Consider the following 24,612-nt stretch of genomic DNA (forward strand, 5'->3'; position numbering starts at 1 on the left):
TTTGTGAGGATCCGTAATCATGAGATGTACTTGGCTTGGGTACATTGAGGCGCTCGTGGCTGTGCCTGGGTCGCCATGTGGGCTTCTGGTCTAGAAAGATGCCGAGGGCCCTTTGGGCTTGGGTGTGTGGCACAGGGATGTTGGGCACTGGGGAGCGGGCCCTGGGCAGGAGTTGTGGGGAGCAACGGCCCTGGCAGGGAGGGGCTGACCCTGACACACAGTGGGGTGTCTGCAGGCCTGAACCCCTGGCGGGATAGGAAATCCCCTGCAGAGCCTCAAGGAGGCGGTGGAAGAGGGTGCGCAGGTGGGTGATGCAGTGATGATGGGCGTTGGGGGCCGTCGGTGCCCCAGGCCAGGCCAAGGTCCCAGGACGGCGCAGGTCAGGGAGGTAGTGGGCTGACCAAGGCCGGGCTCTTGGCGCCTCCAGCGGTGGAATGGAGAAGACGCAGCAGGTGCAGGGGAGCAGGTGCAGGGCTCTCGCCGGGGCACCCGCTTGGGGGGTGGGGTGGACGGAGCAGGTGCAGGGGAGCAGGTGCAGGGCTCTCCCTGGGAGGTGGGGGGGCGCCCCGCTGGGGGGCATGGTGGACAGAACAGGTGCAGGGGAGCAGATGCAGGGCTCTCCCCGGGGTGCCCTGCTGGGGGGCGGGGTGGATGGAGCAGGTGCAGGGGAGCAGGTGCAGGGCTCTCCCCAGGGGGCGCCCCGCTGGGGGGCATGGTGGACAGAGCAGGTGCAGGGGAGCAGGTGCAGGGCTCTCCCGGGGGTGCCCCCCTTGGGGGGGGTGTGGTGGATGGGGCAGGTGCAGGGGAGCAGATGCAGGGCTTTCCAGGGGGTGCCCCACTGGGGGGTGCGGTGGATAGAGGTGAGTGAGGGGAGGCGGGCCACAGGCTGAGCTGAGCGATGTCGGCGTTTCCCTGGCTGCGGCCCTGGGAGTGGCAGGCGTGAGGACAGGGTGACACCATGGGTCCTGTGGGTCATGCGTCCCATGCTTGTGCTGCGTGGAAGGTTGTGGACGTGTCCTCTTCCGCACAGCGGGTCGGTTATTGCAGTTTTCCAAGAGCTGCTGTGAAATCTTGACCTGGCGGCAGGGGGCTCCCTGTCCAGCGTCGGCCCTCGAGCATCTGCTGTGTTTGGGGGTGGCCCTGCCCCGGGTCACTCAGGGGCGCTGCTGCCTGGCCTTGGAGGGTGCACCTGGCTGCCTGCCGTGCAGTCTGCTCTGTGCACCTGCCACTACCCCACCCCCCCACGGTGGCCTTGCTGTGCTGCCTCCGTCCTCTCCCCACCCCCTCTTCATTCCTCCAAACTTCCTTCTCCTTTATCTCCATCTCCTGCTTCCCAGCGACGCGGTCTGACTTTGTAAGTACAGCAAAAATTCTGTACTTAATGTTTTATAACATAGGAAAAAGAACTCTAACATATAACACAGTAATCTAGGGGAGATGGCTGGGCTTTTGTGGTGCTGGGGGACCCATAAAATCGAAAAGAAAGTATTTTTTCTGCTCTACCGATAGTCTATGAATACATTTAACTTCGCTTCAAGCTATAGAAAAAAACACGTACACACTGTTCCAAGCTCAATAAAGAAAAGACCGAAGCTCTAGATGAATCATGTGCGCTTTACTGTTCTTATGAAAAAGGGAAAGATCACAGCACAGATGCGCTTGTTTGCTGTTTGGTTTCAGATCAGGTTTAGGGGAATGGGTACCTACATGGAGAGCATCTCTTCTTTTTAGGAGAATCTACGATTTTCAGTCACTTGCAATGCCCAACAAATTTGTGGGGCCGGCTTGTTCTTTTCGTCTCATGGTGTCCGTATGATTCTTTGAGGGTGTATTAATTCGGTGGAGTAAGAAGATACTATTCTCAGAGTGTGTCGTATTTGAAGTTTCGTTCCTCTGCAGTTTCAGGAGCGTGGGCCCTGCAGGTGGCCGTTGAGGCCAGAGAGAAGAGATGGCGGTGTGTGGTTCTTTGGCTGCAGGACCAAGGCTCCTGCGAGTGCGGGCGGCCAGGCTGGTGAGGCCGTGGGTAATCGCAGCCGTCCAGGGCAGCTGGCTGGGTCGTGTCCTGCTTGCCCCCAGGCGTCGGGTCTCTGCTCCATGCCCCGTAGCCGAGGGCCTTCTGCTGCAGAGCTCAGGACGGAGAGCGTGTTGGTGGCCTGGTGTTCCGCGGTGGCTGGGTTTAGGGGTCCCCTGATGATCCAGCCTTAGCTCGGGTGCTCAGTCTGGTCTCCCCAGAGGGAAAGGAGTAGGTGGAGAGCCTGAGGCGGGTTATCCTCCAACAGCGGGAATGGGGGCAAGACCCTGGTGGCCTGGCTGTGTAGGCTCCCCACTGGGGGGCGCAGTGGATGGAGCAGGTGCAGGGGAGCAGGTGCAGGGCTCTCCTGGGGGCACCCCACTGGGGGACAGGGTGGACGGAGCAGGTGCAGGGCTCTCTGGGGGTGCCCCACTGGGGGGTGCAGGTGGATGGAGCAGGTGCAGGGGAGCAGGTGCAGGGCTCTCCTGGGGGCACCCCACTGGGGGACAGGGTGGACGGAGCAGGTGCAGGGCTCTCCCGAGGGCACCCCACTGGGGGGCCCAGTGGACGGAGGTGAGTGAGGGGAGGGGGGGTGCAGGCTGAGCTGAGTGGCTGGTTTGGGTTTGCTGAGAAGCCACGTTGGCCCAAGGTGTGCAGCAGTAGCCAGCCTGGCCTGGCACAGGCTGCCACCTTGATAGAGCAGCGAATGAATGAGGGACGGCGCTCCTCCCTCAGTCCCCTCGACCTCCTTGCGTATTTCATCACCCCCCTTGTTTACTTCGCAGATTTTCCTTTCAACTTAATTGTCATTTACTACTTTATGGGTTATTTTATTCCGCAGGTGGGACTTGAAAACGCAGAAGCACCTTGGGCCGGGAGTTAGGCTCCCCTGACGATGGTGACATGTCAGAGTAGGGAGGCTCCTTCAGGGTTAAGAACGAGCATCGCTCCCGTCCTGGGTGCGTCCCTTCTCCACAAGGTCCCTGAGGAGCTGCTTCCGGGCCGCGCAGGCCACGCTGGGCAACAAGCAGAATCAGGGGCCTTAAAACGTGAGCCCCGGAGTCCTTCAGGGCATGTGCACTTCTATTAACTGAGTGTGTGTTTTATTACTGTCGTTGTTCGCTGAAGTTTTGGCAAAGTGGCACTGGGTGACCTATTCAGATTTTTTCTGTCTTCTAGGATTCCGTCTCCTTTCCTGCCCAAGTATCTCCTGAGCATTTACTGTGTATCAGGCACAACGATGGTGACGCAATCCTGTATGTAATTCAGCTGTACAGTAAGCCCGTGATTGCTGTGCTTAGAATTCAGCTGGCAAGACCGAAGTAGGTCGGACAGAACGGTTTCCTTGATTAGGCAGCAATTTTCGTTGGTGTACAAGCATCTGATATATTTTTCAGACTTCACACTGTGTCTGTTTTCTTCTCTAGTAGGTCTTCTTGGCAGGTTACTAATAGAAAAAAAAATAAACTTCATTATTTCATTTGGCAATAAGAAATTCGTAAGTAGAATCGTTTTCTCACATGAGCTTGCTTTAGCCATAATAAGTGGGGATTTTTCTTTAACAGTATCGCCAGTCGGCATGGTTGGCAAAAACAAAACAAAAAAAAAGAACAAAACAAAAAAACAAAACAAAACGAAAAAACAAAACAAAACAAAAAACAAAGCAAACAAAACAAAACAAAAAAACAGAACAAAACAAAAAAACAGAACAAAACAAAAAGATAAATAATACACAGGATTTTCTCGTGCAGACTAGCAGGCTCTCCTCCAGTCGTGAACAGGAAATAAAAAGAGTCGGAATTCCTGAGTTGTGGTCTTAGCTGTGATGCTCATAACTTGTCTCTCAGTATCGATTTTCTTTTTGGTAAACGAAGGTCCCTGCATCTGGGACAGCGTTGTTTGGAAATCTGATGTCATTATCTCGGTGGAAACATTTTGAGAAATTAAGAGGAAATCGCACATTCATCACCATCAGCACTGAACTAATTTGAATAGATTGTTTAGACGTTAAGAATTAAGTCACGGACGCCTGGGTGGCTCAGCGGTTGAGCATCTGCCTTGGGCCCAGGTCGTGACCCCAGGGTCCCGGGATCGAGTCCCATGTCGGGCTCCCTGCATGGAGCCTGCTTCTCCATCTGCCTGTGTCTCTGCCTCTCTCTCTCTCTTTCTCTCTGTCTCTCTCATGAATAAATCAGTAAATCTTAAAAATAAATAAATAATCAAGTTTGCCATAAAAAAAAAAAAGAACCAAGTTAGGTGCAGGTGCTTAGCAGTATGCACCTGTCCTCGTGTCTACAAGGGACAGCTGAGGTCCGCAGGCATGCCTCCTCCTGCCAGGTGGGAGGTGTGGTCGCGTCACCTGTGTCCCCAGCGCTGCCCCGAGTGGGTCAGTAGTGTTCCTCGGAGGAGTAGAACTGGGCAGAGACTGGGTGGGCGCGGGGTCAGAGTATCGCGGATGGTTGTCACACACCAGCGTGCTGGATGCTCCAGAGACAGAGGAACATCCGTACCCGGGGCCCCAGGTCACTGTTTCCCTTGGCTTCAGTCTGTGAGGCTGGAAGTCCTTGATTCCCTTCATTTCATTGTTTTTCCCTAAAATGGTTCTAGAACACGGGGCGGGGCAGGGGGGATGTGCTGTGGGTAACGTGAGCTTGCGCGCCTGGGTGAAACGAAGTCTCCGTGGTCTGCAGAGCGTCCTGTGCTGGTCTGACAGCGTTTCCATGCCCAGCAGAGAGGCATCGAGCCTGGCTTGCCTCGTGCTCCCCTGGGGAGGACTTTGCAGAGGGGAGGCCCACTATGGTCTTGTGCTCCCCAGGGGAGGACTTTGCAGAGGGGAAGCCCTCTGTGGGCTTGTGCTCCCCAGGGGAGGACTTTGCAGAGGGGAGGCCCGCTGCGGCCTTGTGCTCCCCAAGGGAGCACTTTGCAGAGGGGAGGCCCACTGTGGCCTTGTGCTTCCCTGGGGAGCACTTTGCAGAGGGGAGGCCCGCTGTGGCTGGTGGAGCCTTGCCCTGTCACCGGGAGGATGCCCTCGGGCCAGCCACCTCTTCTCGCTGCTCAGTGGCTGTCACACGGCCTCGTGGCTCGGCAGCTCAGGAGTGAGTCCTTACTTTGCAGAAACATCACTTGCAGCCGTGGACTCTGACGTCTCGTATTGGAAAAGGGGACTTTGGTTGTGATATTTACTTTTTTAGCACAAGCTATAACCTCTCCTGCAGCGCATCCTTTGCCCAGTCACCTGGCCCCCTGCCCGCGCCGTACTTCAGGCTCCGAAAGCGCTTCCATAGGCAGATGACTCCTCTGAAAATCCCCCCGAGGGGGGATGCGTAGGTGTCATTAGCACCACGTGGCAGGTGCTCTGCAGGTCGCTGTGACCTAACTTCCGTATAAAATATTTGTCCAACAAAATTAGACCCGACCTAATTTTGATGACATTTCCACGCTTTGTACTCTTGCTAAATCTGTGGGCAAAGGGAAGGCCTGGTCTATTTATGCTGAACCATGTCGTTGGGTTCTGGAACGTGGGGAGATGAGGTTCAAATCAAAGGATCGCAGTCCTCTTTGCTCACAGATAGGGAACTATCTTCATTTATCACAAAGTAACCGAAGAATAACGGAAAAACTAGAGATCTCCTGGATGTTTTGTTCTATTAGTAGAGAGAGAAATAACTCCCTACGGATGAGGAGAACGTGTACCGGAGGCTGAAGAGAAGGAAGTGCGTAGCTTGGGTCAATATAACGCTTGCTCAGTTTTATTTTATTTTATTTCATTTATTTTATTTTATTTTATTTTATTTTATTTATTTTATTTTATTTTATTTTATTTATTTATTTTATTTTATTTTATTTATTTATTTTAATTTTATTTTATAGATTTCATTTATTTATTCATAAGAGACACAGAGAGAGAGAGGCAGAGACACAGGCAGAGGGAGAAGCAGGCTCCATGCAGGGAGCCCGATGTGGGACTCAATCCCGGGTCTCCAGGATCACGCCCTGGGCTGAAGGCGGCGCTAAACCGCTGAGCCACCCGGGCTGCCCATAGCTCAGTATTTTCTGTTTTCATTTGATAACGTAGAGTCTATCCTGTGGGGTTATAATTATAACGTACGGCCTCTTTCTTCAGTGATTATGGTTTATTGGATTCTGTTTGAGATGGAGCTAAAGTCTAAAGAGAGCGGGACACGGAGAAGGAAATTCTAGGGAAGGATCCGGAACCTTTGGAGAACGATGCTTATGTAGATAGTGTATTACATTGGAACCCACTTATGAAAACAGGAAATTTTTTGCTTTGTTTTGTTTTAATGAAGGAAACGGGAAGAAAAGTGAGCTGGGGTACGCTAAACTTTTCTTTGTAGTCGACGTTTATTTGGAGAGAACTTCTCGGCGCCGTGTGATATCTTGTGCACTGAGTCTTCAAAACTAAATTGTGGAATTGTGGATCTGGGTATGTGACGTAGCCTTGTTGAGTATCCTATAAAATAAAGTTGGTTTATTTTTCCAGCTTTGTTTTTTTTTATTTTTATTTTTATTATTATTATTTTTTTTATTTTTCCAGCTTTGTAAACGCTGATAGTTCAAGTCTTTATTTCTGATAGGCCATTCCGATACCACACAGGAGACACCACATCCTTATCAGATAGGGAAACGCTATGAAAGGTTCCAGTGTCAACATAAATAATTGCCCTGGAAACTTCTATGAGTTAGTAAGGCACCGTGTTTACTTAGGTGATGTCTTTATGAGAAGCTCCAAAAAAAAAAAAAAAATACTAAAGTTTCTTATTAGAGGAGAATCAGGTACGAATAATCCTATTCAGCTGCCAATCAGGTCTGTATTTGCTTTTACGTAGGACGTAACATTGATTCATCGGGAATGAAGAGCTGTTATTCATGTTGTGTAATTTTTTAATTGATCAATGCTCCATGTCACCTAATGCATATCACATTAGTGAAGTTGTTCATATCCAGCTGAATCCATTTATTCACCGGTTTCATAAATCAATCACATTTATGCTGTCTTCAATAGAAATTAAGATGTGATTTAATATAATGCTCCAGTCTAAATGTAATGAAAGGCTATATTATATCATTTTTTTAAAGAGTTTATTTATTTGAGAGAGCAATCGAGCGAGCACCCCGCTGAGCAGGGAGCCCGACGTGGGGCTGGACCCCAGGACCCAGGACCATGACCTGAGCCAAAGACAGACGCTGAACTGACTGAGCCCCCCAGGTGCCCCCCAGGTGCCCTTATATTATATCATTCCTTAAGAAAACATTCTCAAAAACAAAAACAAAGCAAATAAAAGGAAAACAAACATTTTAAACTATGTAATTTCTGCCCTTTTTAATTCTTTATTTTTTTATTTATAAATTAATTTTTTATTGGTGTTCAATTTGCCAACATATAGAATAACACCCAGTGCTCATCCCATCAAGTGCCCCCGTCAGTGCCCGTCACCCAGTCACCCCCACCCCCACCCACCTCCCCTTCCCCCACCCCTAGTTCGTTTCCCAGAGTTAGGGGTCGCTTGTGTTCTGTCTCCCTTTCTGATATTTCCCACTCATTATTTTCTCCTTTCCCCTTTATTCCCTGTCACTATTTTTTATGTTCCCCAGATGAATGAGACCATATAATGTTTATTTTTATATTTGTGGGGTGCTTGGGTGGCCCAGCTGTTTAAGCATCTGCTTTGGGCTCAGGTGGTGATCCCAGGGTCCTGGGATCCAGTCCCCCACTCATGCTCTCTCTCTCAAATAAATAAATAAAATAAAATAAAAAGTTATTTACTTGAGAGAGAGGGTGGGGGGAAGGGTCAGAGGGAGAGGGAGGGAGAATCTCCCAGAGATTCCCCACTGAGCGCAGAGCCCTGGGCCCACAACCCTGACATTGCACCCCAAGCTTAAAATCAAGAGTTGGGCTCCCCGGTGCCCCTCTGTCCTCTTAATTCTTAAAAACCTACTGAAGAGTCATCTGACCTTCCATGTCCTTTTTAGCTTCTCACAACAGCAGATACCTTTAAAACACCAAAAGAGTAGCTGAATAACGATTCTGTAGGAAATTTTTTCAATGTATCTTTCCATCCTTTGGCTCATTATTATTTTACGCTGTTAGCTCAATTTAGAGAAAGTCCAATGAAAATTCAGTGAACGTATATTATACGTTAGTAAATGGCATATATTCAAGTGATCCTTTGCTTGAACTTGACAGAAAACCAATTAGAATTCGGTTAAGCAAAACAAAATATAATAAGTTACAATATGGTTATATAATATATATAATGATATATAATATTTATAATATATAATATACATAATAATAATAAATAATATATATAATATAATAACCAATATGGTTGTTGTAATTTAAAGTTCTAGAGTGATGCTTCAGGCAAGGCTGAACCCAGGCTCTCAGATCTTTGTTTCTGTCTCACAGCTCTGTTTTTCACGGAGTTGAATTCCTTTGAAGGTTGGAAACTTTCTCAGCCGTTTTAGAAGAAGGTGTTGACTTGATCCTCCTTATTTTAGCCTTAGTGCACATTTCCATTCCCAAATAACTAAGTATGACTCGGGGGACCGTGCTCTCATTGGCCAGTCTTGGAACTAGCGCTGGGGCCACCGTCGGTCAAACACAACTGCCAGGAAGAAGGGAAGAAGTGTCGGGAACCCAGGATCTCCTAACACAGTCATGAGAATGCAGTTTTTTGGTTTGTTTTTTGGTTTCTTCTCCCCCGGGGAAGCGATGGCAGGAAAGCACAACGTGTTTGTATACGTATATACACTGAATTAAACGAGGTGTGAAATGTGTGCTGTTATGTGAAAACACCGTCGAGCAAAAAGAACAGCAGTTCCGATGGGACGCGGATATTTCATAGATCAGCATAAAGGATGACGGCAAAATCTTGATACTGAAAATGTTGGACTGGCCGAAGAAAGACCTTGAAACGGAACCAATTGACATAAAATACTTGTGAGGAGAGCATCTCAATTTCCTCTTCCGTAAGATAGTAATTGTTTGGTTAAGAGTAGATGATGCATTTATATACTTTTTTGTGTGTGTGCTGAATTATGTTGATACGGAAGGTTTTCTAAATTTTATTGGGCAGTGTTTGTATAATTTAAGTTAATTATATCCAATTTTGGTGATATTGCAGTTAGTTTAGAGACAAGGATGAATAAAACTCTCTTTCCCACCCCTCACCCCCGCCCTTAACTGTGGGAAGTTGGAACGCTGGATTACAGCTCGCTGAAATTTGCCTTTAAATGCATTACATACTTCATAGATATTAACATGAATAAAATTAAACTCCACAGGACTGGAAAAATTAAACTAATGACTTTTTATGTAACCCAAGTTAATGAATGTTTGCTGCCCTAATTTTTTTTTTTATTATTATTAAGGAATCAACCATAGTTTCTTGATTACCTTCATTTGAGCAGCCTCTATTGTGTGGCTATTGACCAAAATGCTTAATAATAAGAGCCTTTGAATAAAGGTGCTCTATTTCCACAAACACTGAAATACCTTTATATGGTTTTACAACGTTTTTAGTAGTAAGGTTTTTTCAAGAATTAAGGGTGGCTTTTAGCAAGGTGTTATATAAATATTTCCTTCAGTCTCCTGAATATGTTGTGATATATTAAAATACTACAGTGAAGAATAGTAAGTCATGATTTTGTTTTCTGAGATGAAGGAAGGAAGAGTGCAGAGAAAATAAGGAAGAAAAGAGGGAAGAAGGAACAAAGGACAGAAGGAACCTAAAATATGGAGAATATTTGGAAAAAAATCCATTTTTGAAGAACTTGGTGTTGAAATCCATATTTGCAGTATTTTAGAAATAATCCTAGTATTAGAACTAAGTAAAGATGATTAGTTAAAAAAACGAATTAAATGTATAAAATATACCAGACCGAGATAACCATTAATAAAATTCCTTGGCACCTTTGATGATGATTTAGCTGCTTTAATGCCTTTTTAACTGCTCGTGGCCACGGTCTTAATGCAAGATGACAGCAACTTACGGTATTTGGTAGGTAAATGTGTCACTGGCATTAAGGAACTGAAAACCAGCCTTTCCTTATGTCATGAAGGAACTAAGTGATGCGTTTTCTGCCGATTTCACCAGAAAGGGCGACTGACTTGATAATTGTTCTCCTGCTTCTTCTATCAGGACAGTTTTCTGCTGGTGACAGCTTCAGAGTGTCCCTGAGAGTTTGACGTCAAAGGCGGAGAGAAGAACTAGGTCGAATTTGTTTTGGAATTTAAGGTTGTTCTTGATTCTGGGATAGTTGGGCACGTGTCCTCCTCTGTCGCTGTCTTCCCTCCGGATAGAGCTGGGCATGGGGACCGCGCGATGCCCACGGAGCGACCTCGTGCCTGTGGAGGGAGCCCTGGTCCGAGCCCCGCTGCAGGGTGACAGCTCGGGGGGACGTCCCGGGGCGGGGGCTAGGGCCCGCTTCTCCGTGGCAGGTGCGCAGAGCCTGGGCCTTTGCACACACAGAGCCGCGCTGGTCCTGGGCCCCTGAGTCACAGTTCGCGTGTCCCTGTCCCCACGGTCCCCGACGCCCACAGCGCCCACCTGACTGAGCCGCTCCCGACGCCCCGACCCCCGCCGTCCTCGGGCGAAACCCGGACTTCGCCACCCGGCGTCCAGCGGCCTCGCCATGTGGCCCTGCTCGCGGCCAAGGTCTCCCGCGGCCTTCCTGCGGGCCTGCCCCCTCCCGGCCTGCGGGTGGCCTGCCGTCTCCCCGTGGCTCAGGGTGGCCCTGGGCCCACAGTGGCCTTTCCCAGGTCCCTGATACGACTCTTCCATCGTGTCCCCGGCACCTGCCCCACCTGGCGGGTGGCGTCCCATCTCCTGTTGGCTCACGATGGCCCTGGGCCCACAGTGGCCTTTCCCAGGTCCCTGATATGACACCTTCTAAGGTGACGGCTCGCAGACTGCAGCCTTTGCATTAGGACGTTCGTCCCCGGGCCCTGGTCCTCGGCTCGTGCCCCTGCTGCCTGCACAGCCCCCTCCGCCCCCCGCTGGCCCTCATGGAGGAGGGTGTGGACCTTCCCCCCCATGCCCCACCCGGGGTGCCCGGTGCACTCGGGGTGCTGCAGCTTCAGGATCACCCTCCGGCTCTGCACCGCTGCAGTGCGGGCCCGGTGAGCGGACGGGGCGGGAAAGGGTGGCCCCGTGTCCCCATGTGGCCTCCCGGCAGCACGTCCTGTCCCGGGCACCAGGCCACAGCGACCGACTAGACGGCAGCCAGGAAAGGTCCCCAGGCCGTGGACTCGGGGGCCGATGCCCGCTGGCCCGCCTGGGCCTCTTCTGGGGTCACCCGGCTGCCCGTGGACTGGTCCTGCCGATGCCTCGGGGTCCTGGGCTGGGGAGCGTGGAGCCGGGGGGGGAAACCAGGCGGCGGCGTGGGCACCAAGTAGAATTAAAGTTACTCTGATTTAACTCCATGACGATGGGTAAGCGGAATCAGGGACTCATAATGCCAGGTTTCGGCTTGACTAATTAGAACAAACCTTGTAGCATTTACTTAATTAAAATCACAGGACAAAGGGGGGATAAAGGAAAAAAAGGAAAATCATAGGCCCGAGGATCTGATCTTGTATATTTTGAATTTAGATGCCCAGACGGAATAAAAAAAAGATGAAGATCTAGGAAAACTGTTTTTTGCGACATTTTGTAACTTAGTTCGAGATATCACTGAATTCTTGGGGCTAGATATAAAAAAGAAGCATAGGGAGCAAAATGACCTGGAAACAGTTTTAAGATCCTGGTAATACTGGTTTCTATTTCATTTGATGACAAGTGGAAATACATCTTCACCTGGCTTGTTGGTTTTTGTTGGTTTTAGTATGTATGAAATATTTAAAGATACCATCTGCATTAACAAATGGAAGCGTCTGGTCATATTTCAGTGTTAATAAATTTAGTCTCTTAAACTAATACCGGTTTGGGGGGGGAAATGATGGTTCTGGTAAAGAAGCGGTTGGCTTCACGTAATTTCGTATACATCTTCAGATTTCACGTCAATATGTAATCGGTGGTGGCAAAATAATATGAAATCGAGTGTATTGCGTTCATATTGAAATTTTAAGAGACATTCACATTGGAAGCAAGAGTTCATACTTTACAATATACATATACTCAAAAGAACGACTCTCATTTTTTTGTAAGAATATTTGAAAATGCTCTGTATGTGCACAAGTCTAATGGTCTCGGGCACGGAACATAGATCCACTTCAGAGAATGTCATTTTCTTGCAAGGAGGAAGACAGAAGTAGGCACAAGTGCATTCTGGTTTTTCGATGTGGGTATTTTAGCGCTCTTCTTTATTCTGTGACATTCCATAAAGTATTCCAGACTGAAAACATTCCCACAGCAAGCCTGGATTTCAGTCAATCTGAGACAGAAACACAAACTGTGGGGTTGTTAAGTTGAATTAACCGCTTTACGGAAAATATTCAGTTTCCTATAATATTTTGGAATGGGGCTTTTGTGAACAGTCTGGTTACTTATGTTATCTTGGATGATTTCTTTCCTATGTATTCCCCTAAGACCAACATTTGCACAAAATAAATAGAGAAATTATCGTCATGCTAAAAAAGAACTAATTTTCTCTCCCCCTTTTCTCCCTTCTCCCCAAGACAAAAAAAGAAAAATGATCCAGTTAAGTCACTTTGGAAACCATGGCGTAGTTTCCTGGTTACCTTTTACCGTGTCCTGCTTGAGTTCTGAAGCTGCAGATACGTGGTGATGGGGCCTTTACGTTTTGGGGGAAGAGAGAATGAATCATATCATGTGTAGAGCGAAGACTCAGTAACCACGAAGGGAGAACCGTGTGATTTTACTAAATCATAGCATCATTGGGCTGATAGACCTGTTTTCACTAAAATCATAAAATATCCATTCTTGGACTTAAAATATACCATGCTCATATTTTATTTTATTTTATTTTATTATTTTAATTTTATTTATTTTTTATATTTTATTTTTATTTTATTTTATTATTTTATTATTTTATTATTTTTTTATATTTTATTTTTATTTTATTTTATATTTTATTTTATTGTATTTTTTATTATTTTATTTTCCAGGCTCATATTTTAATTCTAATTTTACAGTCCTTGTCTGTTGTGGTAGATGTTATTGATGATCTAAAAACCCTTTCCTTCAGCATCTCCCAAGCAGACCTATTTACTTGAATTATTACTTTAGAGTTTGCCCCTGGGGCCACTCAAACTAAGACCCTTTCTTGTCTTTCTAATGTTAGAAAATGAATGGGAGGGATCCCTGGGTGGCTCAGCAGTTTGATGCCTGCCTTCAGCTCAGGTGGTGACCCTGGGGTCCCGGGATCGAGTCCCGTGTCAGGCTCCCTGCATCGAGCCTGCTTCTCCCTCGGCCTGTGTCTCTGCCTCTCTCTCTCTCTCTCTCTTTCTCTCTCTCTTCTCTCACGAATAAACAAAATCTTAAAAAAAAAATGAATGGAAATGGCGTGAATAGGTGGACTTCTAAAGAAAGTGGTGGAAAGGTAGTGTTGAGAATATTTAGATGGCTTAGATACAAAAGGGCAGAAATAAAATATTTGACGTCTGTCTTTAGTCTCTTCTTGGAGAAAGTCAAAAAATAGAGATCTTGCTTTACCAACGGCCTGTATCAAACCTCTGGAGGGAAGTCGAACAAAAGAGTGAGCTATGCTTTCGTATTTTTGCCAAAGCAAAACAGAACAGCAGTTTTGGCAAGAGGAGATACTACCCTGTGAATATCTTTGCTAATATTTGAAATGTATATCAGAGCTACGTTGGAAATGACCAAATTAAAGGAAGGCATAATTTGTGTTGTGTCTGGAAAGACTCTTTCCTTTCCCCTGTCGGAATAAAAGATGTGAAAATCTTGATCAGCTGCTGCGTTTGTTCTCATAAAGCGTGAGAATGAATAGAAGGATGAGTTCCCTAAATGCTTCTCCATGGCAGTGGAAGTGGAACGAGAGTCTAAATAGATCAGTGCTTTCTAAAATCCTGTTTCATCTTCTTAATCGGGGCAGACTGTGCAGTTGGTTGGTTTAATTAGCTGATAAGCGAGGAGGGGCCCGTCCACCAGCCGCGGGCCTTCCCAGGAATGCCAGGACCCGAGCACTTAACTGATTACTAGCGATGTTGGTGCTGACCTTGTCTGGCCACCTGTGACTCTGTCTTTTCAAAAAAATTACATGCTTTGCCATTGGCTTTTCTGTCAGGTGACTTTCTTGGACTTTCACAAGAAACATAATTAGAATTTTAGAATATGTGTCACAAGCCCTGAATTGAAATGGACTTAACCCATAATTATTGGTTGACTCTACTGAAGCCAATTTTAATTTTATTTTCAGTCGTACGTGATTTCCTCTGCTACACATGGGAGAGAAGGTGATCGAAGGACTCAGATGGCAACTGTATGATTGAAGCCATCCGAGGTCAAGCACCCGCGTGTTCTTTCAGCGGTGTCTGAGCACTCCCAGGTAAGGGTAAGTGACTGCCTACGTTCTTCCCACCGTTTTGAAAAAACATTGGAGACTGTAAACAATGCTTTTATTTTGTACCAAATATTTAAAAAGTTAGTTTTATTGCAGAATATGATAAAATACATAAAAGCATAATAAAATTAAAATCACAAATGAGCCTGTTTTTCTAAAAATAACTTCTTGGGGGTGGCCTGAGTGGCTCAGTCGGTTAAGTGCCCGACTCTTGCTTTGCTTGACCTCGGGGTCATTATCATTTTGTTCATTTTGTTCTATATCGTTTAACGTTTTGTTGGTTTTCCTCTTTAAACAAAGCTGGGAAATCTTTCTTTGTTGAATTTCCTTATTTTCCTAACAAATCTATTTTATTTTGAGAATATGAATTAATGTTTTATATTTTTCTTTGTATCTGTTTATATAGACAAATGATTTTAAAATATTGCTTAGATTGTGTTTATTATTCAGGTAATATCTTTATAGATAAGTTGGTATGTGCATCACTTATTTCGCATTGGTAGAGTTAGTAAAATTAGCATCACTGGCTCAATGGCTATACTATTCCAAAGGCTTTTTATTATTTATGAACTTATCTCCAGAAAGTAGTAATGAGTTACAGTTTTCATTAACCGTTTTTGAAAGTGTTTGTTGATCTATGACTTAACACGTTTTCATTCAAAGAAATTCCCAAACAAAACCTGGTTTATGTTGAAGAAAAAATTCAAAATTAATATTTTAAATTTTACTTGTAAGCAATGGCATCCTCTACTCCCATATATTCAGCCAGTATATCCCTTACATAACTAAGTACAAAAGCACATGTATATGTGCGGTCTTTCTACACTGTTTAAAAATAAATTCTTTATAAATGATAGCAAATATATTGTATTCAATTAGTATTTATTGAAAGTTTATTATTGAAATAAGCCTAAGCACTATGATGGTTTGATTATTATTGGTGGTGGTGGTGGACATGAAGAGCAGGAAGGTCTAGAAGTATTTTCTTATGCCTTTTAATTTTCAATAAAATGTGGCAAGATGAGAAATGTATTTCAGTTCCTTAGGTAAAAGTAGAACGTGCTGGGTGCCAAGAACAGCTCACGGATGAGAGACCGGTTGAGTTGCACTTTTTAGAGTAGGTACAAGTGTGGTGGGTGCTCGTCTAACTGGAGGCCGAGGTGGAGCAGATATACAGCTGAGAAAGAGAGGCAGGTGGTCAGGAAATAGGGAAGATTAGGTGGGTACCGCAGGGTGATGGGCCATACGTTGCGTATTTGGATTTCTGTCCTTCGGCGTTTATATTTCGCCACGTATGATGAAGGAACAATTGCAGGGGAAAGAGGTGGTCCATGCAGTCTTTTAAGGAGCTTGATACAGAAGTGACGTGTGTGTTAGACTGGTGCAGGGAGAGCAAACCCAAAGGAAGGAGAATGATTCCTAGACTTTTCCTTTCCTTTTCATCAGCATTTGTTAAGTATCTTGCTATTTGCCAGGTACTTGAGGAACTTGAGCAACTGTAGAAAAAAGATGAAGACATAATCTCCATTCCCGAGGAGCTCGTAGTGCAGGGGATGAGACATGCAGGACCAGCCAATGAATATAGTACACCATGATAGTGTGACGCTTGACTCATAGTTTGTAAAATGGTTTCATTTATTTATTGGAGAGAGAGAGAGAGAGACAGAGCACAGGACATGGGGGTGGGGGGCAGAGGGAGAGGGAGAAGCAGACTCCCCGCTGAGCAGAGAGCCTCACAGAGTCGGATCTCAGGACCTTGAGACCATGACCTGAGCCAAAGGCAGGCCCTTAACCGAGCCACCCAGGTGCCCCTAATTGAATCACATTTTTCAACAGACTAGTTGGTAATTATGCGGAGATGCAGCTGCTAGATTATCAACTGATGGGATTTTCCCAAAGACATCAAGTCTGATGAAGTTTACCCAGGAAGCAATGTTTCTAGACATTGGAAGAATTCAAACAAGAAGCAGTAGAAATTTTATCTAGCCTGAGAGTAATGTCCATAAAAACCAAGGCAGTGCTTAAGTGCTGGGAGGTTAAGGGGAGGGTCTTTTATGTGAGGCAAGAAGGGCATGTTGATGGAATTAACAAAAATGGGGGAAATATGGGAAAAGTGAGATGTTTTTGTTGGTAAAATTATAGGTTTGGTTTCGGACACTGGGGATTTTTCTGTCCTCTCTCACTTTTTTTTTTTTTTTTTGTTTATAGCTTCCATTGCAATTCCTTATATACAATTGAAGATTCATTTATTTATTACTTAAAGTGATTTGAGTTTCCTTAAAATGAAGGTAATGTGCAATAAGGGTAAAAAACAAGTTACACCAAATAAAACATGAAATATGAAGTAAAGTTTAATAACCACTGTATATATAATTTAGCTCCAGCCTTTCCAGCGGTGGGAATGGATATATGTTCTTGCCCTAAAAGGTTAGCTAAATTTATTATAGGGCTCTTAGTGGAACGGACAGGAAAAGTGTCCTTACTACGTAGAAGTGTCTTAAATTTTGCATTGTTGAAAGGAAGGGAATGCTGATGGTATCTAGTGCTAGGTCAGTCAGTTTGTGGAATTTAAGAATTCAGCTTCTCTAGGAAGTCTTTTCTGACTTCTGGGACCTGGATCAGATCCTTCTGATCCTTACTCTGGATGAGATCTTTACTCTGCGTGCTGTATTCCTTCACCCAGTTTACATTCCTGCGTCATACCATGCATTGTGGTCTTGCCTTTCGTTCCCGGAGACTCTACTATTCTTGAGGATGGGCTCCTCACTTATCATTACAGATATAGACTTAGATCTAAATAAAACCCACCACAATGTTAGTTTTATGGAGGATACTCCATAAATATTTCTTAAATGCTAAATTGAATCATTTCTGTGGTTTGTGTTAATTATTGTTGACCTAGCTAGCCTTGACATTTCTGTGAACTCCGTATTAGTTTTCTACTGCTGGATGATAAATCTCTTCAAGACCTAGCAGTTTATTTTTTTTTCTTTTTTAAGACCTAGCAGCTTAAAACAATCCTTACGCATTAGCTCATAGTTCCCGGGTGCAGTGGTGCCTCAGGCCCCAGGTCTGTCGTGATGCTGCTGTCATGCTGTCAGCTGGAGCTGGTCATTGCAGAGCTCAGCTGGGGCTGAAGAGTCCACTTCCAGACTCTGCCATGGGGGGGGGGGCTCTGTATAGGGCTGCCTCGTGATGTGAAAACTAGACAAGCAATCCAAGAGAGAGCACAAGTGAGCATGACCTGTGGAAACATTACTTCACAACTAGGAATGTAGTGTGAATGTAGGAAGCGTCATTCCACGTGTAGTGAGTTGAGTGATGGCCCCCCAGAAACATACGTCAAGTCCTAACGTGTGGTACCTGTGAATGTGACATTTGGGAAGAGTCTTCGAAGATGCACTTAAACTAAGGATCTTGAGTGCAAACAAGGATTAGCTACATGAGCCGTAATAATCTACTGACATGTGGCCTTAGGAGAGGAGAAAGCCCCGTGAAGACAGAGGCAGGGCTGGCGTGATGCCGCCACAAGTCAGGTAGTACCACCGGGAGCCACCAGAGACTGGAAGAGGCAAGGCACAGACTCTCCCTGTGAACCCCTACGGGCAGTGTAGCCTTCCTGACCCACCTTGATTCCAGTTCTGGCCTCCGAAACTATGGCACAATAAATTTCTGTTGTTTTACGTCACCCAGGTTGTGGTTATTCGTTGTAACAGCCACAGGAAACTACTAAAGTACTACTTCCGGAGTCTTCAGTACTTTAGAAGTGAGACGTAGGTCCAGCCCACATTCAGGGCGGGGGATCGGGGAAGGGCATCAGTGTCAGGAGGCGGCTCGGAGGCCCCTGTCCCATCAGACTTCTAGATCCTTCCATTTGCTTGGTGTATCTGTGGAGATGGAAACACTTCAACAGGTCATCCCACATTCTTTGAAATCCTGTCTGATTAGAATCCTACCCCTCTGATCGTTTGTTATCCATTTCTTTTTTTTTTTTTTGTTATCCGTTTCAGTAGTCAAATTGGAAAACTTAGAGTCAATCTGAATCCTCTTTGTATTAATATGCATTACCTGGAGTTGGTTAGCCAGTCTTTTTCATCTCATTCCTTAAATTTTTCTCATTTATCTCCTTCTCTGCAATCTCTCTTCCACTGATTACTGGCTTCTATTATTTTTTCTAAACTAGCTGAATAGCTGCGAAGCTGTCAGACTGTTTCTGAGCTTTCCCCCTTCAAACCTTTCCCTGCAAAGAGGCTTTTGAAAACCCAAATAGGATTATGCTGCTCCCTTTATGTAACATTCTCAGGAAATAGAAGACCCTTGTGATCTGAATCTTGACTTTATAAAATTCAAGCTTCATCTTTAATCATTCCTTGATATAGATCAATAAAATTTCATAAAATTCACCAAATATATTGCGTTCTTGTATTTTTGCTTGCCTTTGTCTTGTGTTCTCTTTCTCCCCTAATGAAATAGGTGTTTGTTTGTTTTTGCAACTAGCGGAATGTCTAATATCATGACTAGGCCGGAACAGGTTTTCATCTGTTGTCAACTAATGTTGTTGAAGACAGTTGAAGACAGAAGATGCCTGACATCAATAAAATGGCTAAATTTACAGATTAGCCTAAGATGGGAACAAATGAAAGAGAAAGGGAAATGGTGGACTAATCATGCGGGAAGACTGGGAAACGTAGGGGTAGGTGAAGGCTCACGCCTGTTCCCTGTAAATGTGCGGAAGTAGAAAGTCAAGCATGTGGGACAGAAAGGGAAAGGTTAGTGTTTGGGATCATAAATGAGGCTAAGATTCCACGGTGAGCATAACGTAGTTTCTAGGTTTTCAGAGTATAAAGAGCCGCCTCGTCATGGACATTACGGTCTACCAGGCGGAGAGCATGAGGAGCGACGTGTAGCCATTCAAGAGAGAGGAGCAGAATGAAGATGACAGAAATGTAATGCAACGTGAAGAAAGTAGCAGAAAGGAGCAAGAAGTATAATTTCTTTTGCCCTTTTCTGTTGTAATAAGAGGAGAGCACTTTGTCTGAAGAGAGTCTCTGGGGAGGTCCTTCAGTGGAGAGCTATTTCAGATCCTTTTCAGGAAATGCATTATGCTTTATCAGAACTTGAATACAAAAGAAAATAACCTTTAAGCCATTGAAGAATTTGAAGAAAACCCTTTTGCTGCCACCGACCTTTGGCTGCACGTTTAAAATTTATGTTCAGTGTATCAATATATGTACGTGACACTCCTCCAACAATTAATGATTTTAAAATTAATCTTTAATGACATTAGTTTCCACTTAATGACGAGGTTTAAGGGGAAAAGTGCTCTGTACATTTATGTAATCATAATCGGAATGAATGACTTCCTTATAAATTAATTGCTATTTGAATGAAATAGCGAAAGCTAGCAAAGCGATTCTTTATCAAGGATGTTGGTCTGTATGCTGCAAAGTGTAAACTATGGGCCTTTTAATGCAAACTAATGATTCCTGTTTTAAGGGTGTCATGTATTACACCAAAGCCTGTCCTTATTTAGAGGTAACATTCTTTATAAAATGTTTTAATTTGCTTTTTAGAGCATGATTTGCTTTGAGAAAATCTAGTTCAGTGAAAAATAAGCATTTTTTAGAAGGATAATTTTTATATGTAAAGATGAAAATAAGTGAGGAAGACTAGGATTCCCTCTAATACGTGCCGTGTGTGAAGAAATGGAAATGCCTGAGGGACCGAAGTTGGCAAGTCACAAAGCTCAGGTGGTGCGGGCCACCAGGCAGGTGGCTTGACGGCCTCGCCCGGACTTTCTGATGGGACGTCGACCCGTGCCCGCAGCCTGCACTCTGCGGTGACCGCATTCACGGGGAGGGGGGGTGTCTCCCGGGGATTACTGTTCCTTACTGTTCCCAGATTGCAAGGAATGGAAACTAGTTCTGGATTCCTTGAGCCATAAAGGGCAGCCCGCTGAAGGGCTGGGAGTCCGTTGGCCGAGTCAGAGGGTACTGAGCCGGACAGTTGTCAGCTCAGAGCGGAGCCAGAACTGCCTGGGCCATGGCCAGAGGGTCCCCGTAGAGCGCCCGCGGCCCATCCTGCGTGGTGCTCTTCGCCCGCCTGCACAAAGGGCCTGCGTGGCTGGCTCGGAATTGTTTGCCCTCTGCCGGCACCCCGGGCCCTTGATGGGCAGTTCTCTGCAGGCTGTACTCGCCGAGAGGATAGGTTCCCAAAAGGCACTTCCGAGTTTTGAGACCAGGATGGGGAACGGATATGGGGCAGTAAAAGCAGTAGACTGTTCGCTAAAACTCTCTTCAGAACCGTCGTTTGAAAGCCAGCAAACTCCAACAGCAACAGTGTCTCAAATAATAAAGATTTTGCAGGGAAAATGAACATAGATTAAATAATAGAGTTGCTCAGGTTTCAGTAGAAACCTACTATTATGAAAAAGTCATTCTCTTTTACGCATGTTTATTAATTGCCTGTCTTATGTCGATTGCTGTACTTAGCAGTGAACCTGAAACTACGAAGGAGTTAGTCCAGAGAGAACCAAAATACAGCAATTCATATATTGTAATAATTGTAAGATAAGAGGTGGGTTTCCTAGGTCCCATAACAAAGAGCCACAAACTGGGCAGCTTAAACCAACAGAAACCCGAGAGCCCAGAAGTCGGAGATCGAGGTGCCGGCAGGGTCCCATGCCCTCCAAAGAGTCTGGAGGAAGATGCTTCTTTGTTCCTTCTAGATGCTTCCTCGACTCGTTGCCGCATGACTACATTCTGGCTCCATCTTCTCTGCATGGCTTTCCTCACGAGGTGTCCCTGTCTGTGTCCTCTTCTCTCTGCTTCTCACAAATGTTCCAGTCATTGGATTCAGGGTCCATCTTAAATCCAGAATGATTTCATTCCTGATTACATCTGTAAAGATCCTCCTTCCAAATAAGGTCAATGCTGAAGTTCCGAGTGAACATGAATTTTGTAGACCTGCTGCCTCACCTACCATAGGAGGGTACAGGTCCCTGAGCCTGTACTTGGGGTGTGCTAGAGAGGGTCACTGAAAGGACACAATGCCTAACCTAAGGGTGACTGTTCAGTCTGGAGGAATGGGACGTATGGGGGACCCTGCAAGCATTTATGAAAAAGCATTGTTCGTTAGAACTCAAACCAGTTCAGGAGAGCTGGAGCGAAAATTACCCAGGGCCGGATAAGGTGTGGACAGGAGAGATGATGGCGAGGGAGTTAATGGGACACACGAAGAGGGAGCACGTGAGGAATCTGACGTTCTCCTGCTGCAGTCGGGCACCGTCCGAGGGTGTGAAGCAGGTGAGCCGCCGCGTCACATGTCTGTTTTACGGACACCACTTTGGGGGTGTGGTGTAGAGACGCGGAATGTTCTAGCGATGCTGGGGGAAGGAGAGCTAGCTGGGCGACTGTGCGGTCATCTGGGTCTTAAATAACAGGCTTGGTGAAGGAGAAGCTAGTAGGGACGAAGGAAAGTAAATGTACTCCTGGTGTCTCGAAATGTGGAATTGCTTTCGTGTGGATTGTAGACAAAGGATGGTAATAGGAACCAAATATGATGGCCCAGGGTGCTCGCGTCTGAAGACTACGGGTGACGGCTGTAGGTGCTGAGATTGGAAATGTGATGGAGAGAGAGACAGATGGAGAGGGACAGGAAGGCAGATGGAGACTTGGGAACAAATGATGGATTCAGTCTATATTTTCAGTTCTGATGCCGTAGCGCTTCTAAACGAGTACGTTCAAGAAGCGATTTTCTACATGGGACAGGTGCCGCGGGGTAAGGAAATACGAGCACATAAATGGTACCTGACGTTGTTGAGTTAGCTGAAAAAAAAATATCATTCCTATATCCAACAAAGGGATATTAGGCACAGTGAAATAGTGACATTTAGAAATAATATTTATGTGCCATTTGTTGCAACATGGATGGACCTGGAGGGTGTTAAGTGAAGTAAGACAGAGAAAGACAAATTAACTTATGCTTTCATTTGTAGGTGGAATCTAAGAAGGCGTTAAATGAACAAAACAAAATGGGAATGGAGGGATAGACAGAGAGAATTCACTGGTGGTTGCTGGAGGGGAGGGGATGTGGGTCCGGGGCAGAATAAGTGAAGGGGATTAAGAAATCCAGGCTTCCAGTTATAAAGAAAGAAGTCACAAGGATATAATGACGGGGCAGGGCATATAGGCAATATATTGAAATGACTGTATGGTGACAGATGGTGGCTGCGCTCACCGCCGCGGTGAGCTTCCCATAACGTACGTCCAATCGCTTCGTTGCACCCCCACAACTAATATAATACTCAGTTACACTCCAGTTATAAAGGGATATCCAACGGCGTAGGAAAAACCCGTTATAAAATGCGAACAGAACCAAAGTGAAAAGAACAAGACTGGGACACGCAGCTGTCTCTACAGCAAGATCTCAACACGGCCTGGCGACCTTTATTATATTTTGTTTGTTTTTTTTTTAATTTTTTTTATTGGAGTTCAGTTTGCCAGCATATAGCATAACAGTGCTATCCCGCCAGTGCTCATCCCGCCAAGTGCCCCCCGTCAGTGCCCGTCACCCAGTCACCCCGACCCCCCGCCCTTTCCACTACCCCTTGTTCATTTCCCAGTTAGGTGTCTCCCATGTTTTGTCACCCTCTCTGAGATTTTCACTCATTTTCTCTCTTTCCCTTTGTTCCCTTTCACTAATTCTCATATTCCCCAAATGAACGAGACCATATAATGTTTGTCCTTCTCCGATTGACTTATGTCACTCAGCATAATACCCTCCAGGTCCATCCACATCAAAGCAAATGGTGGGTATTAATATGAAATACTCCAGTGGGTTTCAATGCTAGCAGTGGCTCCTTCTGGGTGAATTTTAACTTTTTTTTTTTTTTTTTTTTTTACTTTTAACTTGTTTTTTTAAAGTATACTGCGTCTAATGAACATACATGGCTTTTATAATCGGGAAAAAATATGTTCTTTAGGTATATTTTAGCACCCGAAATAGAATTCTTGTAAGGCAGTATTTCTAAACATAAGTAGGTGATTTCAAGGATTGGGTATCTTTTGACTTTAGGAGGAAGAAGAGTTGTGAGTGAGTAAAGAATTCCAGCCCCTGAGCCAGGTATTTCATAAAATACCTTGAAATATATATGGGGATGTGGATTGTTGTATAGGGGAAAAATTACTACTTTTGAACAAAAAGTAGGAAAAAAAATGCACAAGGAAAGCATTTTTCACTTAATTTTGAAAACCGTATGAGTGAAGAGCAATTTTAACAAAACGTAGAAATAGATTCTTTTATGTAAGTTGTCGCCAGTAATCCCAGGTTACCTTATGTAAGATGATTAGACAACATTTCTGTGCAGATTTTACTAATTTCTGTAAGACTGGAGTGGTATTTAGATTTCTGGAATGCAAAGTTAGAGCTTTAATATTAAATCTACTTTATTATCCCCGAAGGTCGTGCTGCGAGAACAGAACGTTTTTGCATGTTCTTTTTTTTCCCCCACCCAGTTTCGGAATATTAAACAACTACTCCATTAACACATCCCGGATGATAGGAAGATGCAATTAAAACTCTCAAAGCCATCTTCAGGCTATTTACTTTTTTTGGAGTTACCGAGAGATAACACAGGGTAATTAATGCCACATAATAATTTTAATAAAAGGCTGAATGCTGGCTGGTACCCGCAGAAAGGAAAATTATTTGACATTTGTGTGGGAAGTATTCTTCCCTTTCAAATTTCGACAATTGCTTAAATAGCACTGTTTGCCTTGACTCATCAATAAACGTGTTTGCTAATTCTAACCTGGGATGAAATATAAAAATTTCGCTGTTGAAGGACAGTTCAAAATTCAGTTATACTTTGACTTGTTAATGGCTATAATTTAAGCAGGTCCTCTTTCTTTTTAACTATTTTTAAAAATAGTTTTGAATATACTTAGTAATAGATACACTAGAGATAAGTTTCTGGTTAATTATTTTATAAGAAGATACAGGTAACAATAATTATGATAGAAAAGGAATATAAGCTTATATTTCATTTATTTCAGTAGGATTTTGACTTGTTCAAAGCAAGTTTTGATTTTTTA

At 44.9% G+C, this 24,612-nt stretch overlaps 1 protein-coding gene across 10 annotated transcripts in view; it reads left to right on the top strand.

Moving 5' to 3' along the window:
* The window catches only part of GULP1 (GULP PTB domain containing engulfment adaptor 1), a 218,171-nt gene that overhangs the window by 63,405 nt on the left and 130,154 nt on the right, over window positions 1–24,612 (top strand). For 9 of the 10 annotated variants that reach the window (XM_049106206.1, XM_049106203.1, XM_025460449.3 and 6 more), the window contains exon 2: window positions 14,375–14,503. The gene's annotated coding sequence lies outside the window, so the exon portion shown is untranslated. Of the gene's footprint in view, window positions 1–14,374; window positions 14,510–24,612 lie in introns of all 10 variants that reach the window. The other variant, XM_049106204.1, reaches the window with a different exon arrangement.

The sequence above is a fragment of the Canis lupus genome, chromosome 36 (genome assembly GCF_003254725.2).
Source record: "Canis lupus dingo isolate Sandy chromosome 36, ASM325472v2, whole genome shotgun sequence".
In the NCBI taxonomy this organism is placed as follows: domain Eukaryota; kingdom Metazoa; phylum Chordata; class Mammalia; order Carnivora; family Canidae; genus Canis; species Canis lupus.